Raw genomic sequence first — 12,036 nt, 5'->3', positions numbered from 1 at the left:
AACTACAGAATGTTTCCATTCTTGCTACCACAAAACTGAAACAAATCAAGAACATAATTTGATCAGCTGCAGCAGAGGGTCCAACTGAGACTAAAATGCATGTGCCATGTAGATGCCCTTAGTAACAGGCCCTCTCGGGTTAACAATATTGCGATGAGAAAGTCACATACCAATAAAGCTTATAATAATTAAGGCACAGCTACATGCATGTCACTAATTCCACCTTGGGGAAAGGTCTGGAAAAGAGTGAGGGAGCCCTTTTTGCAGAAAACAAATGTGAGATCCTGAGGAGAAGAATTTGAATTATGCATAAGAGGGGTGAACAGGGTCCATGTGCTCTAGAACTTTTTATGTGTCAGATCTGTGATGTCTCCCTCTGGTTTGGGTCAGTGAAGAAAACAGACCACATGAGTGTTTGACACATAGAAGCTACCTGACCTGTCAGCAGCTGCTGCTGAATAGACGGAAATGAGGCAGTAAGAGATACAAACCAGCACTCACGTAGTCTAAAAAAGTTTGAAATTCTTTTACTTAACCTACGCAACCCTTCTGGGGGCAGTAACAATATCTTCCTTTCTGGAGTTATGAACAGAGCTACTAAACAACTTATTAAAGCCATGTGACGCCTCAGATAAAAGTTTTCAAAACAAGGTTGTTTCTGATTTGTAGGACTTTATTAAGATCTCTCCCTCTCTCTCTCTCCCTTCTCCCTCTCTCCCTCTTTCCCTCTCTCCCTCTCTCCCCCCTTCTATTTTTCCCCTTTCGTTTGTTGTCCCAAGAAGTTAAGAGATTTGGTATACTATGAAAACCTTTCCTGAGATTGTCATGTGGATATTCCAAAGTAGCCCCAATTTTGTATTTTCTTAAACAGACCCAAAACAAGGAAAAAAGACAGCTGAAACTATCCAAGGGCAAGAAACAATGAGAACTTTCTTCCATGACACTGTATGGTCACTGTTTTTATTCCAGGGGATTCTTGTCTGCAGAAAGCTTCTGCTGTTGTGTCCAGCTGTCCTTGAAGAGCCCTGTGAGGTGGCATCCCAAGGTTATAAGAGCAGCTGGAACAAAAGGAAACAATGGCATTTTGCTACAATCCAACATCAAATTATACATAATTTCCCAGCAGCATAAAACCTAAAGAAATTCTGACCCACAAATACCAATTTCTTTTTATTTGCTGGAAAAAAATCAATTTTAAAGAGATATACAGCTTCAGGATTGTCTTTCTTTTTATCTTTTTAGTTTTTACTAGTTAAAGAGATTAAAGATTTTGTTAAAAGACAATCAACAATCCTTGAGACACAAACTATTTTCTAACCAATCCATCTTGAAAAATATGTTGCTCCCTATTCAATTTAAACAAAGGCTTAAGACAATTCCACAAAGAAAGCAGATTTTATTTTTAAATGTTAAGCAATCCAATACCTTGCTTTATCTTCTAACTTAAAAATAAATAAATAATAAATAAATAATTGCCATTGAACAGTCACCCATAGGTAATTTTCTATTTTCTTTTTGATCCATCTCATCAATTATATACTGCCTTGTATTGCTTCATATTTCTTTTCTCTCCAAGAAGATTTTCAACTCCTTTAAGCTCAGGGATTATGTTTCCTTTTTTATATCCCACTGCATAAAGTACAGTGCTAGACATACAGTAGTCCCCCCTCATCTGCAGTTTCAGTTACCCGTGGTCCGAAAATATTAAATGGAAAATTCCAGAAATAAACAATTCATAAGTTTCAAATTGTGTGTTGTTTTGAGTAGCATGATGAAATCTTGAGCCATTCTGCTCCATCCTGCCCAGGACATGAATCATCCCTTTGTCCAGCATATCCATGCTGTATACGCTACCCGCCCATTACTCACTTAGTAACTGTCTCAGTTATCAGCTTGACTCAACTATCGTGGTATCACTGTGCTTGTGTTCAAGTAATCCTGTTTTATTTAATGGCCCCAAAGCTCAACAGTACTGATGCTGGCAATTCGGATATGCTGAAGAGAAGCTGTAAAGTGCTTCCTTTAGGTGAAAAGGTAATAGTTCTTGACTTAATAGGAAAGAAAAAAAATTGCATGCTGAAGTTGCTAAGATATATGGTTACTTTTATTACAGTATATTGTTATAATTATTCTATTTTATTAGTAGTTATTGTTAATCTCTTACTGTGTCTAATTTATAAATTAAACTTTATCATAGGTATGTATATATAGGAAAAAACATAGTATAGTCATGCACCACATGACGTTTTGATCAACAATGGACTGCATGCACCCATAAGATTATAGTAGAGCTGATAAGTTCCTATCACCTAGTGACGTCGTAGCCCTCATAATGTCATAGCACAATGCATTACTCACGTGTTTGTGGTGATGCTGGTGTAAACAAACCTACTATGCTGCCAGTCGTATAAAAGTATAGCACATACAATTATGCATAGTACATAATACTTGATAATGATAATAAACAACTATGTTCTTGGTTTATGTATCTAATATGCCATACTTTTTTTTATCATTATTATAGAGTGTATTCTTACTACTTGTAAAAAAAGTTTATTATAAAACAGTATGCCATGTTATGCTGGAAGCTGCCTCATACATCTCATGTTTACTGCATCTCTTGATTATATCTTTTTCTCTTGTGCTTGATTTAATCTCATGCTGTTTTGTTCATCATCGTCCCTAAGGGTACAAATTCCACTGCTAGTGTTGCCAGTAAGAGGTCACTTGAAGTGTTGGACCTGGAAACGAAATTAAAAGTGATTAAGGACTACGAAGGTGGGAAATCATTGATGGTTATTGCTCGCCAGTTAAGAATGTCCCATTCCACCATAGCTATGATCTTGAAGAACAAGAGCAAAGTGATGGAAACTGTTAAAGGATCTACTTCATTGAAGGCAACGAGACTAACAAAAATTCGAGAAGGGCCTGTATCAGACATGGAGAAACTTCTAATGACCTGGATTGAACACCAAACACAGAATGTATCACTCTCAGCACCATGACAGTCATGGCTTAAGCAAAAAGTTTGCTTGGGACATTGAAAGAAGAAGCTGGACCCAACTACAATGTTGAATTTACTGCTAGCTCTGTGTGGTTTAAATGATTCAAGGACCATCATTCATTACATAATGTGAAAGTGAGGGATGAATCTGAGAGTGCTGATGCAAAGGCAGCTGAAGAATTTTTGGAAACTCTAGATAAGCTGATTTTACAGGAAAATTAGTTGTCAGAGAAAATATTCAATATGGATGAAACCTCCCTATTCTGGAAATGAATGCCTGAAAGAACTTTCATCCATAAGGAGGCCAAATCAATTCCAGGTTTCAAGGCTTGTAAGGACAAGATAACAGTCTTGCTTGCGGGCAATGTTGCAGGGTACAAATTGAATCTGACACAGTGATCTGGCACAGTGAGAACCCCAGGGCCGTCAAGCGTATCAATAAGCACACACTGGCACTGCACTACAGGAGTGATAAGAAGTCATGGGTGACCCAGCACTTCTTCCAAAATGCCCTTCTGAATTGCTATGCCAGTGAAATGGAGAAATATTGTTTGGAGAATACCATACCTTTCAAGATTTAGCTTATTTTTGATAATGGTTCTGGACATCCCCTTTTTGTTGGTGATCTTCATCCCAATATCAAAGCAGTGTTTCTCCCTCCAAACATCACCTCTTTGATCCAACCAATGGATCAAGGAGTTATAGCAGCTTTTAATGCTTACTACCTGAGGAGGACCCTTTCCCAGGCTATTGCTGCAACTGAGGAAGACACTGAGAAGACACTGATGCAACTCTGGAAGGATTACAACATCTATAACTGCATCAAGAACCTTGCTTGGCCTTGGGGTGATGTCACCAAGGAGTGTATGAACGGCATGTGGAAGAAGACACTCAAGAGGTTCATCCATGACTTCAAAGGATTTGCCAAGGATGAGGATGTTGCAAAAATCAACAAGGCTGTGGTTGAGATGGCAAACAACTTTAACCTGGGTGTGGATGAGGATGACATCGAGGAGCTCCTAGAGATGGTTCCTAAGGATTTGCCTAATGAGGAGTTGTGGGAACTGGAACAGGAATGCACAGCTGAAGAAGAGGCAAGAGAAAAGGAAATTGCAGGAGATGAAAGAAAGAACTCCCAAGAAAATTCACAGTAAAGGGTTTAACAGAAGCTTTTGCTGACCTCAACAAGCTCCTTAAAAAGCTGGAAAACATGGACCCCCAACACCAAAATGTTTTCATTAATAGAGAGGAATGTTCGTGGTGCATTATCTGCTTACAAGCAAATCAATAATGAAAAAAGAAACAAAGCAAGCAAACCACCTTGGACATATTTCCGAAAAGAGTGACACTTCCTCAAGAAGATCCTCAGGAAGGTCCTTCAGAAGGTGTTCCAGAAGAAGGCATTGTTACCATAAGAGATGACAGCTCCACGCATGTTATTGCCCCTGAAGACCTTCCAGTGGGACAAGATGTGGAGGTGGAAGACAGTGATATTGATGATCCTGACCCTGTGCAGGCCTAGGCTAATGTGTGTGTTTGTGTCTTCGTTTTTAACAAAAATGTCTAAAAAGTAAAAAAAAAAAAAAATTTAATAAACAAAAACCTTGTAGAATTAGGATATAAAGAAATAAAATATTTTTGTACAGTTGTACAATGTGTTTGTGCTAAGTGTCATTACAAAAGAGTCAAAAAGTTAAAAAATTTAAAAGTTTATAAAGTAAAAAAGTTACAGTTAGCTAAGGTTAATTTATTATTGAAGAAAGAAAAATATTTTTTCATAAATTTAGTGTAGCCTAAGTGTACAGAGTTTATAAAGTCTACAGGAGTGTACAGTAATGTCCTAGGCCTTCATATTCACTCACCACTCACTCACTGACTCATCCAGAGCAACTCCCAGTCCTGCAGGCTCCATTCACAGTAAGTGCCCTATAGAGGTGTACCATTTTTTATCTTTTATATCATATTTTTACTGTACCTTTTCTATGTTTTGATATGTTTAGATACACAAATACTTACCATTGTGTTACAATTGCCTACAGTATTCAGTATAGTAACATACTGAGCAGGTTTATAGCCTAGGAGCAATAGAGTATACCACCTAGGTTTGTGTAAGTACACTTAGTGATGTTCACACAATGATGAAATCATCTAACAATCATTTCTCAGAATGTATCCCTGTCGTTAAGTGATGCATGACTGTGTATATAGGGTTCAGTCCTATCCATGGTTTCAGACATCCTCTGGGGGTCTTGGAATGTATGCCCCACAGGTAAAGGGGGACTACTGTACCAGATAATCAATCTGTTTTTCTTAATCTGAAATATACACAAAGGAAGATGTTCTATGACTAGTATATTTTTCTTCCAAGCATCATGCAAGAGTTTTAGAAAGTTGATAAAGGATTGCTTTTACAATTGTTTGCAAATTTTCAACCTTGTTCATTAACAAGAAATTTATAAAAAACATGATTAATATTTTTATCCTAGGAAGCAAAAGTTTCATAAAGATAAAATAGTGAGTGTTCCCAATCCCCAGGACAGAGGCCAAAGACTGTTTAAAATTTTATATTAATAGAAATACATTGCTAACAAAATCAATAGGGAAAAGGTAGAAGGTGAGATATTTATACCCTAATTGTTAATGAGAGAATGAGAAATAAATTACAGTCTACTAAATTTCCAAAGAGATGTTCAAAAAAAGTATGACCTATATATCATTTTGATGTTTGCAAGCATTTTAAGTTACTGAATTTGGACTTGCAAGTTAACTTGGTGAGAGATTCTACATAGTGATGGAAGCCCAGTGAGTTTCTCTTTATCTTCCTAATAAAATATCCTTGAAGACACACAAAATCGTGAAAGCTGGCTTCAGCACCAAGAGATAAGAAAAGATTTTGGGAAATCCTGGTGGAATTCCCACTACATACATCACCAGTCAAGATGGATGGAGAAAAAGTACATTATTGAACCACATATCACCTACTCTACCCTCTGAAAGAGAAGAAAAGGACACCCCACCCCCAGCAAATCAGTACTGAAAACAAAATGAGAAGCCCAGAAGAAAGGGAAAAAAAGAAGAAAATAATGAGAGAAGATAATACATGTGGAAGGTGGAGGACAAGGAGCCAGTTAAGACTTATAAATGCTCCAATGAAACAAAAAATAATGGGACAGAAATGATAATCAAATAGAAGAAAATGGGGCTGGCCTGGTGGCATAGTGGTTAAGTTCACGTGCTCAGCTTCGGCAGCCTGGGGTTTGCAGGTTTGGATCCTGGGCGTGGACCTACGCACGCTGCTCATCAAGCCATGCTGTGGCAGGCATCCCACATGTAAAGTAGAGGAAGATGGGCACAGATGTTAGCCCAAGGCAATCTTCCTCAGCAAAAAGAGGAAGACTGGCAACAGATGTTAGCTCAGGGCTAATCTTCCTCACCAAAAAAAAAGAAGAAGAAGAAGAAAACATCTCAGTTGAAAAAATACATGAGCCCAAGTATTCTTGGGGTCCTAGAAAAAAATAAGACAAAATGCCAATATTAAATGTGTATATATATGCTGGCAACATTTCATAATTTCAAAGATAAAGAAAAAGAAACTCTAGCGGCAGGCCCGGTAGCGCAAGCAGTTAAGTGCATGTGCTCTGCTGCGGCGGGCCCGGGTTTGCCAGTTCAGATCCCGGGCATGCACCGACACACCGCTTGTCAAGCCATGCTGTGGCAGCGTCCCATATAAAGTAGAGGAAGATGGGCATGGATGTTAGCCCAGGGCCAGTCTTCCTCAGCAAAAAAAAATGAGGAGGACTGGCAGATGTTAGCTCAGGGCAGATCTTCCTCACAAAAAAAAAAAAGGAAGAGAAAGAAACTCTAAAAGCATCTGGGGAAAATATCTGGCCTCACATTTCTCTCCAAACCTAAACATACCAGAAGACAGCATAACAATCAAAGTCTACTAAATGATGAGTGGTAGGTCACAGCTGTGACCTAGGAATTTCATATCCATTCATTTGTGACAGCAACAGAAAGACTCTCCTCAACTAAGTAAAGACTAAAAAACATACTACTGAAGTGTGTCCTTTGTTAAATTCAAATAAGACAAGATTCCCAAGCTCTTTGTTTAAATAAGAAATCTGCAGAGTAATTTTATTTTACCTCAAGCATGTGAAATATGAGGGAAATAACAATGATCTCCTTCAGATTTCACACAGAGCTCACAAGTTCTATACCTTTTAGAAAAAAGTGATGCCTACATCAAAATTATCATCAAGGAAACACATTATTAAGTAAAACAACCAATCAAAATCACTGACCTTTCAGAGATTAAAGGCTACTGTCAACAGTAGTTAGCAACAATCTCCGAAGCCAGGTATCTTATAAAACTCTTTATCTAGAATTAATATAAGCAAGAATAGTTCCTGTTTGTCTCTGCAATTACGGGGAAGAGGAAACAAACATTTTCTTCTTATATTGCACTGTCTTCTTTTGTTCGTAATTAGGAGGGTCTGTGTTTCAAGACTAAGTACTGGGATTCCTTTGGTTACTACTGACAGAAAAAGGCGGCCTCAGAAGCTCAAAGCATATAATACGGAAAAGAAATGACAAAATAGCCTTATAAGCATCAGAATGTGGAGGATATAATGGTTTGCATCTCACATTCCCAAGAACGCTAATAAGAGATTTACTCCAACTATCCGAAGGATGAGTCAACCTAGTGAGGACTTCTGCATTATAATCCTGGCTTCCTCACTTACTTAAGCAGTTACTTAAGCTCTTTAAGGCTCAGTCTCTTCCTCTGTAAAATTGAAATATATTGAATATATATTGAATATATATTGAAATATATAAGTGAACCTATAGCATTAGATTCCAAAGAGAATCAAATAAGATAGTATAGGGAAAATATTTAACACAGTACCTGGTACACAATAGGCACATAATGATAAGATTTTTAATATAATAAATTATTGTCTAATAATATGTTATTCCCATAGAGAAATATATTTGTCTTAATTATCTATTGTTTCATTACAAGTTACCCCCAAAATTTAGTGCTTAAAACAAGAAGCATTTATTATCTCACAGGAGTTTCTGAAGGTCAGGAATCCAGGAGCAACTTACCTGAGATTTTCTGGTTCCACATCTCTTATGAGGTTGCAGTCAAAATGTTGGTTGGGGATGCAGACATCTGAAGGTTGACGGGCCTGGGGGATCTGCTTCCAAGAAGACTAACTCACATGGCTATTGACTGGAGCCCTTGGTTCTTCACCCACATGGGTCTCTGCTCATGACCTATCAGCTAACTTCACCCAGAGTGAGCAATTCAAGAGAAAGAAAGAAGTCACAGTGCCTTTCATGACCTAGTCTCTGAAGTCCCACATCACCACTTCTGCTTTTTTCTATTGATCAGAGGCACATCACTAAGTCCGATATCAACTGGAAAAAGAAAATGAGGTAAATACATACAATGGAATATTATTCAGCCATAAAGAAGCAGGAAATCTCACCATTTGTGACAACATGGATGGACCTTGAGGACATTATGCTAAGTGAAATAACTCAGACAAAAGACAAACACCATATGATGTCACTTATATGTCGACTTTAAAAAAAAAAAAAAAGGGGCTTAAAGATACAGAGAACACATTGGTAGTTGCCAGAGGCAGGGGTAGGAGGTAGGCAAAATGGGTGAAAAGGGTCAAAAAGCACAAACTTCCAGTTATAAAATAAATAAGTCACGGAATGTAATGTACAGCATGGTGACCATAGGTAATAATACTGTATTGTATATTTGAAAGTTGCTAAGAGAGTAGATCTTAAAAATTCTCACTAAAAGAAAAAAAATTTTGGAGGATAGAGTCAAGATGGTGGTGTAGGCAGACTCTGAACTCACCTCCTCCCGCAGACACAGCCAATTTACAACTACTCATGGAAAAATTACCCCTGAGACAGAACTGAAAACTGGATAAGAGGAAGTCCTGCAACAAAGCACAATCCTAATTGAGGTAGGAGAGGCAGAAACTCCCCTCTGGAGAGGAAAAACGCCGCCTTCACAAGCCGCAGTGCTTCACGGCCGGCCGGGAGCAGCCCAAAGGTACGCACCCTCCCTGGAGGCGCGGGGCCCTGAGCTGGGAGCGCCCACGCTGTGGGCATTTTGTGGACCCAGCACAATCGAGACGAGTGGCATAATATCTGACTTGCCTGCTACTAAAACACTGGGGAGTACCCCCAGAGAAGCTGGTTCACAAAGAAATTAAAACCGGCTCTTACAGGGCCCACGCACAATTTCACCCATTTTAGAAAGCAACCTAAAATAACCAGAAAGAAAAGCGCACAGTGCTTTGGTGAAAAGAGACTCACCTAATAGGCCCTGAGTGCATCTCAGTGAGAGGTGAGACCTCTCCAGGGAGTGTGACATTGGCGGCAGCCATTGTTGTGGCCTGGTGTGGGCGTGCTGACACAGACGCCATTGGAGTTGTCCCTGAGGCCGGCTAGCCCAGGGTCTGCCCCACCCGCTAGAGCACCGATTTAATCCAGCTCAGCCAGGGCAGGCAGCCCACCCTAGAGACTGGCCCCACCCAACAACAAGCCCTCAGGCAACGTGTGGGCCTGCATAGATTAGAACTTGCAGCCAACTGTGCTGCGGCTCCCCACACCTGATAAAGAGACTGAAGGGCCCACAACAACTACAAGCAGCTGAGCATCACAACAGCTGGCCAGGAGCATAACTCAGCCTCCCTGGGCACCTACAGGGAGAGCAAACAGGCCACAACAGAAGGACACACTTAGCCCACATAGGGGTCACCCCTGGAACATTGAGAACTGAGGGAAGCACACTGCAGGCCCCCTAAGTAATCACTTACATAAGGTCACCTATCCAAGAGCAGGAGACATAGCTGACCTACCTAATACATAGACACAAGCACAGGGAAAGAGGAAAAATGAGGAGGCAAAGGAATATATTCCAAGTAAGGGAACAGGACAAAACCCCAGAAAAGGAACTAAGTGAAACAGAAATGAGCAACCTACCCAACAGAGAGTTCAAACTAAGAGTGTTAAGGATGCTCACTGATCTGGGGAGAAGAATAGATGAACTCAGTGAGAATGTCAACAAAGAAATGGAAGATATAAAAAAGAACCAATCAGAAATGAAGAATACAATACTGGAAATGAAAAATTCACTAGAGGGACTCAAAAGCAGAGTAGAGGACACAGAAAAACAGATCTGCGAGCTGGACAAAAGACTAGAAGAAATTACCCAAGCTGAACAGGTAAAAGAGAGAAGAATTAAAAAGAGTGAGGACAGTCTAAGGGACATCTGGGACAACATCAAGCACACTAACATCCATGTGATAAGTGTCCTGGAAGGAGAAGAGCAAGACAAAGGGGCAGAGAATCTATTTCAAGAAATAATAGATGAAAACTTCCCTAACCTAAGGAAGGAAACAGACATCCAGGTACAGGAAGCACAGAGAAACCCCAAACAAGATAAACCCAAAGAGGCCCACACCAAGACACATCATAATCAAAATGTCCAGTATTAAGGTAAAGAGAGAATCCTAAAAGCTGCAAGAGAAAGTCAAGTTACATACAAAGGAAACCCCATAAGGCTATCAGCTGACTTCTCAGCAGAAACCTTACAGGCTAGAAGAGAGTGGCACCATATATTTAAAGTGCTAAAAGGAAAAAACTTACAGCCAAGAATACTCTACCCAGCAAGGTTATCGTTCAAAATGGAAGAAGAGATCAAAAATTTCCCAGACAAGCAAAAATTAAAGGAGTTTGTCACCAAGATACCAGTGCTACAAGAAATGTTAAAGGGACTGATTTAAGGGAAAAAGAGAAGACCACAAAGAGGAAAAATTATCTATTTCCGTGATAGGAGGGTAATGGATACATGCACAAAAAAGAGGTTAGATATGATATCAAAAACATAAAAGAAGGAAGGAGGGGCGTTAAAGAGTAGAGCTTTCAGACAGAGGTCAAACTAAAGAGACCATCAATTCTGTATAGAAGAAGAAAGGAACAGAGAAGGACTAGTAAAACACTGAGAAAAAAAAAGTTAAAAAATGGCAGTAAGTACATACTTATCAATAGCTACTTTAAATGTCAATGGACTAAATGCTCCAATTAAAAGGCATAGGGTGGCTGACTGGATAAAAAAACAAGACCCATATATATGCTGCATACAAGAGACACACTTCAGACCTAAAGACACTCACAAACTGAAAGTGAAGGGATGGAAAAAGATACTCCAAGCAAATGGCAATGAAAAGAAAGCTGGAGTAGCAGTACTCATATCAGACAAAATAGACTTTAAAACAAAAACTGTAAAAAGAGACAAAGAAGGGCATTACATAATGATCAAGGGAACAATCCAACAAGAAGACATAACACTTCTAAATATCTACGCACCCAATGTAGGTGCACCTAAATATATAAAGCAATTATTAACAGACATAAAATCAGAAATAGACAGTAACACAATAATAGTAGGGGACTTTAACACTCCACTTACACCAATGGATAGATCATCCAAACAGAAGATCAATAAGGAAACATTGGCCTTAAACGACACACTAGAACAGATGGACCTAGGAGATATATACAGAGCATTCCATCCAAAAACCGAAGAATACGCGTTCTTTTCAAATGCACATGGAACATTCTCCAGGATTGATCACCTATTAGGCCACAAAACAAGTCTCCATAAATTTAAGAAGATTGAAATAATACTAAGCATCTTTTCTGACCACAATGGTATGAAAATAGAAGTCAACTATAGGAAGAAAATCAGAAAAGCCACAAATATGTGGAGATTAAACAAAATGCTACTGAACAACGACTGGGTCAATGAAGAAATCAAAGAAGAAATCAAAAAATACCTGGAGACAAATGAAAATGAAAATACGACATGCCAGAATTTATGGGATACAGCAAAAGCGGTTCTAAGAGTGAAGTTTATAGCAATACAGGCCTATCTCAACAAACAAGAAAAATCTCAAATAAACAATCTAACAATGCACCTAAAGGAACTGGAA

General features: G+C 39.0%; 1 long non-coding RNA gene across 1 annotated transcript; it reads right to left on the bottom strand.

Moving 5' to 3' along the window:
* Positions 1-746: 746 nt before the first annotated feature.
* Positions 747-9,482, bottom strand: LOC147914501 (uncharacterized). Its single transcript, XR_015555173.1, has 3 exons — positions 9,356-9,482; positions 8,117-8,431; positions 747-1,058 (listed from the first exon to the last, which is right to left on the bottom strand). It is a non-coding gene; the product is annotated as an uncharacterized LOC147914501 (long non-coding RNA).
* Positions 9,483-12,036: the final 2,554 nt, after the last annotated feature.

This window comes from Ceratotherium simum, chromosome 19, assembly GCF_057802395.1.
Source record: "Ceratotherium simum simum isolate JZ-2026a chromosome 19, ASM5780239v1, whole genome shotgun sequence".
NCBI classification, from domain to species: Eukaryota; Metazoa; Chordata; class Mammalia; order Perissodactyla; family Rhinocerotidae; genus Ceratotherium; species Ceratotherium simum.
Note: the sequence above shows the minus strand (reverse complement) of the source record. Positions and strands in the feature narration are given on the sequence as shown.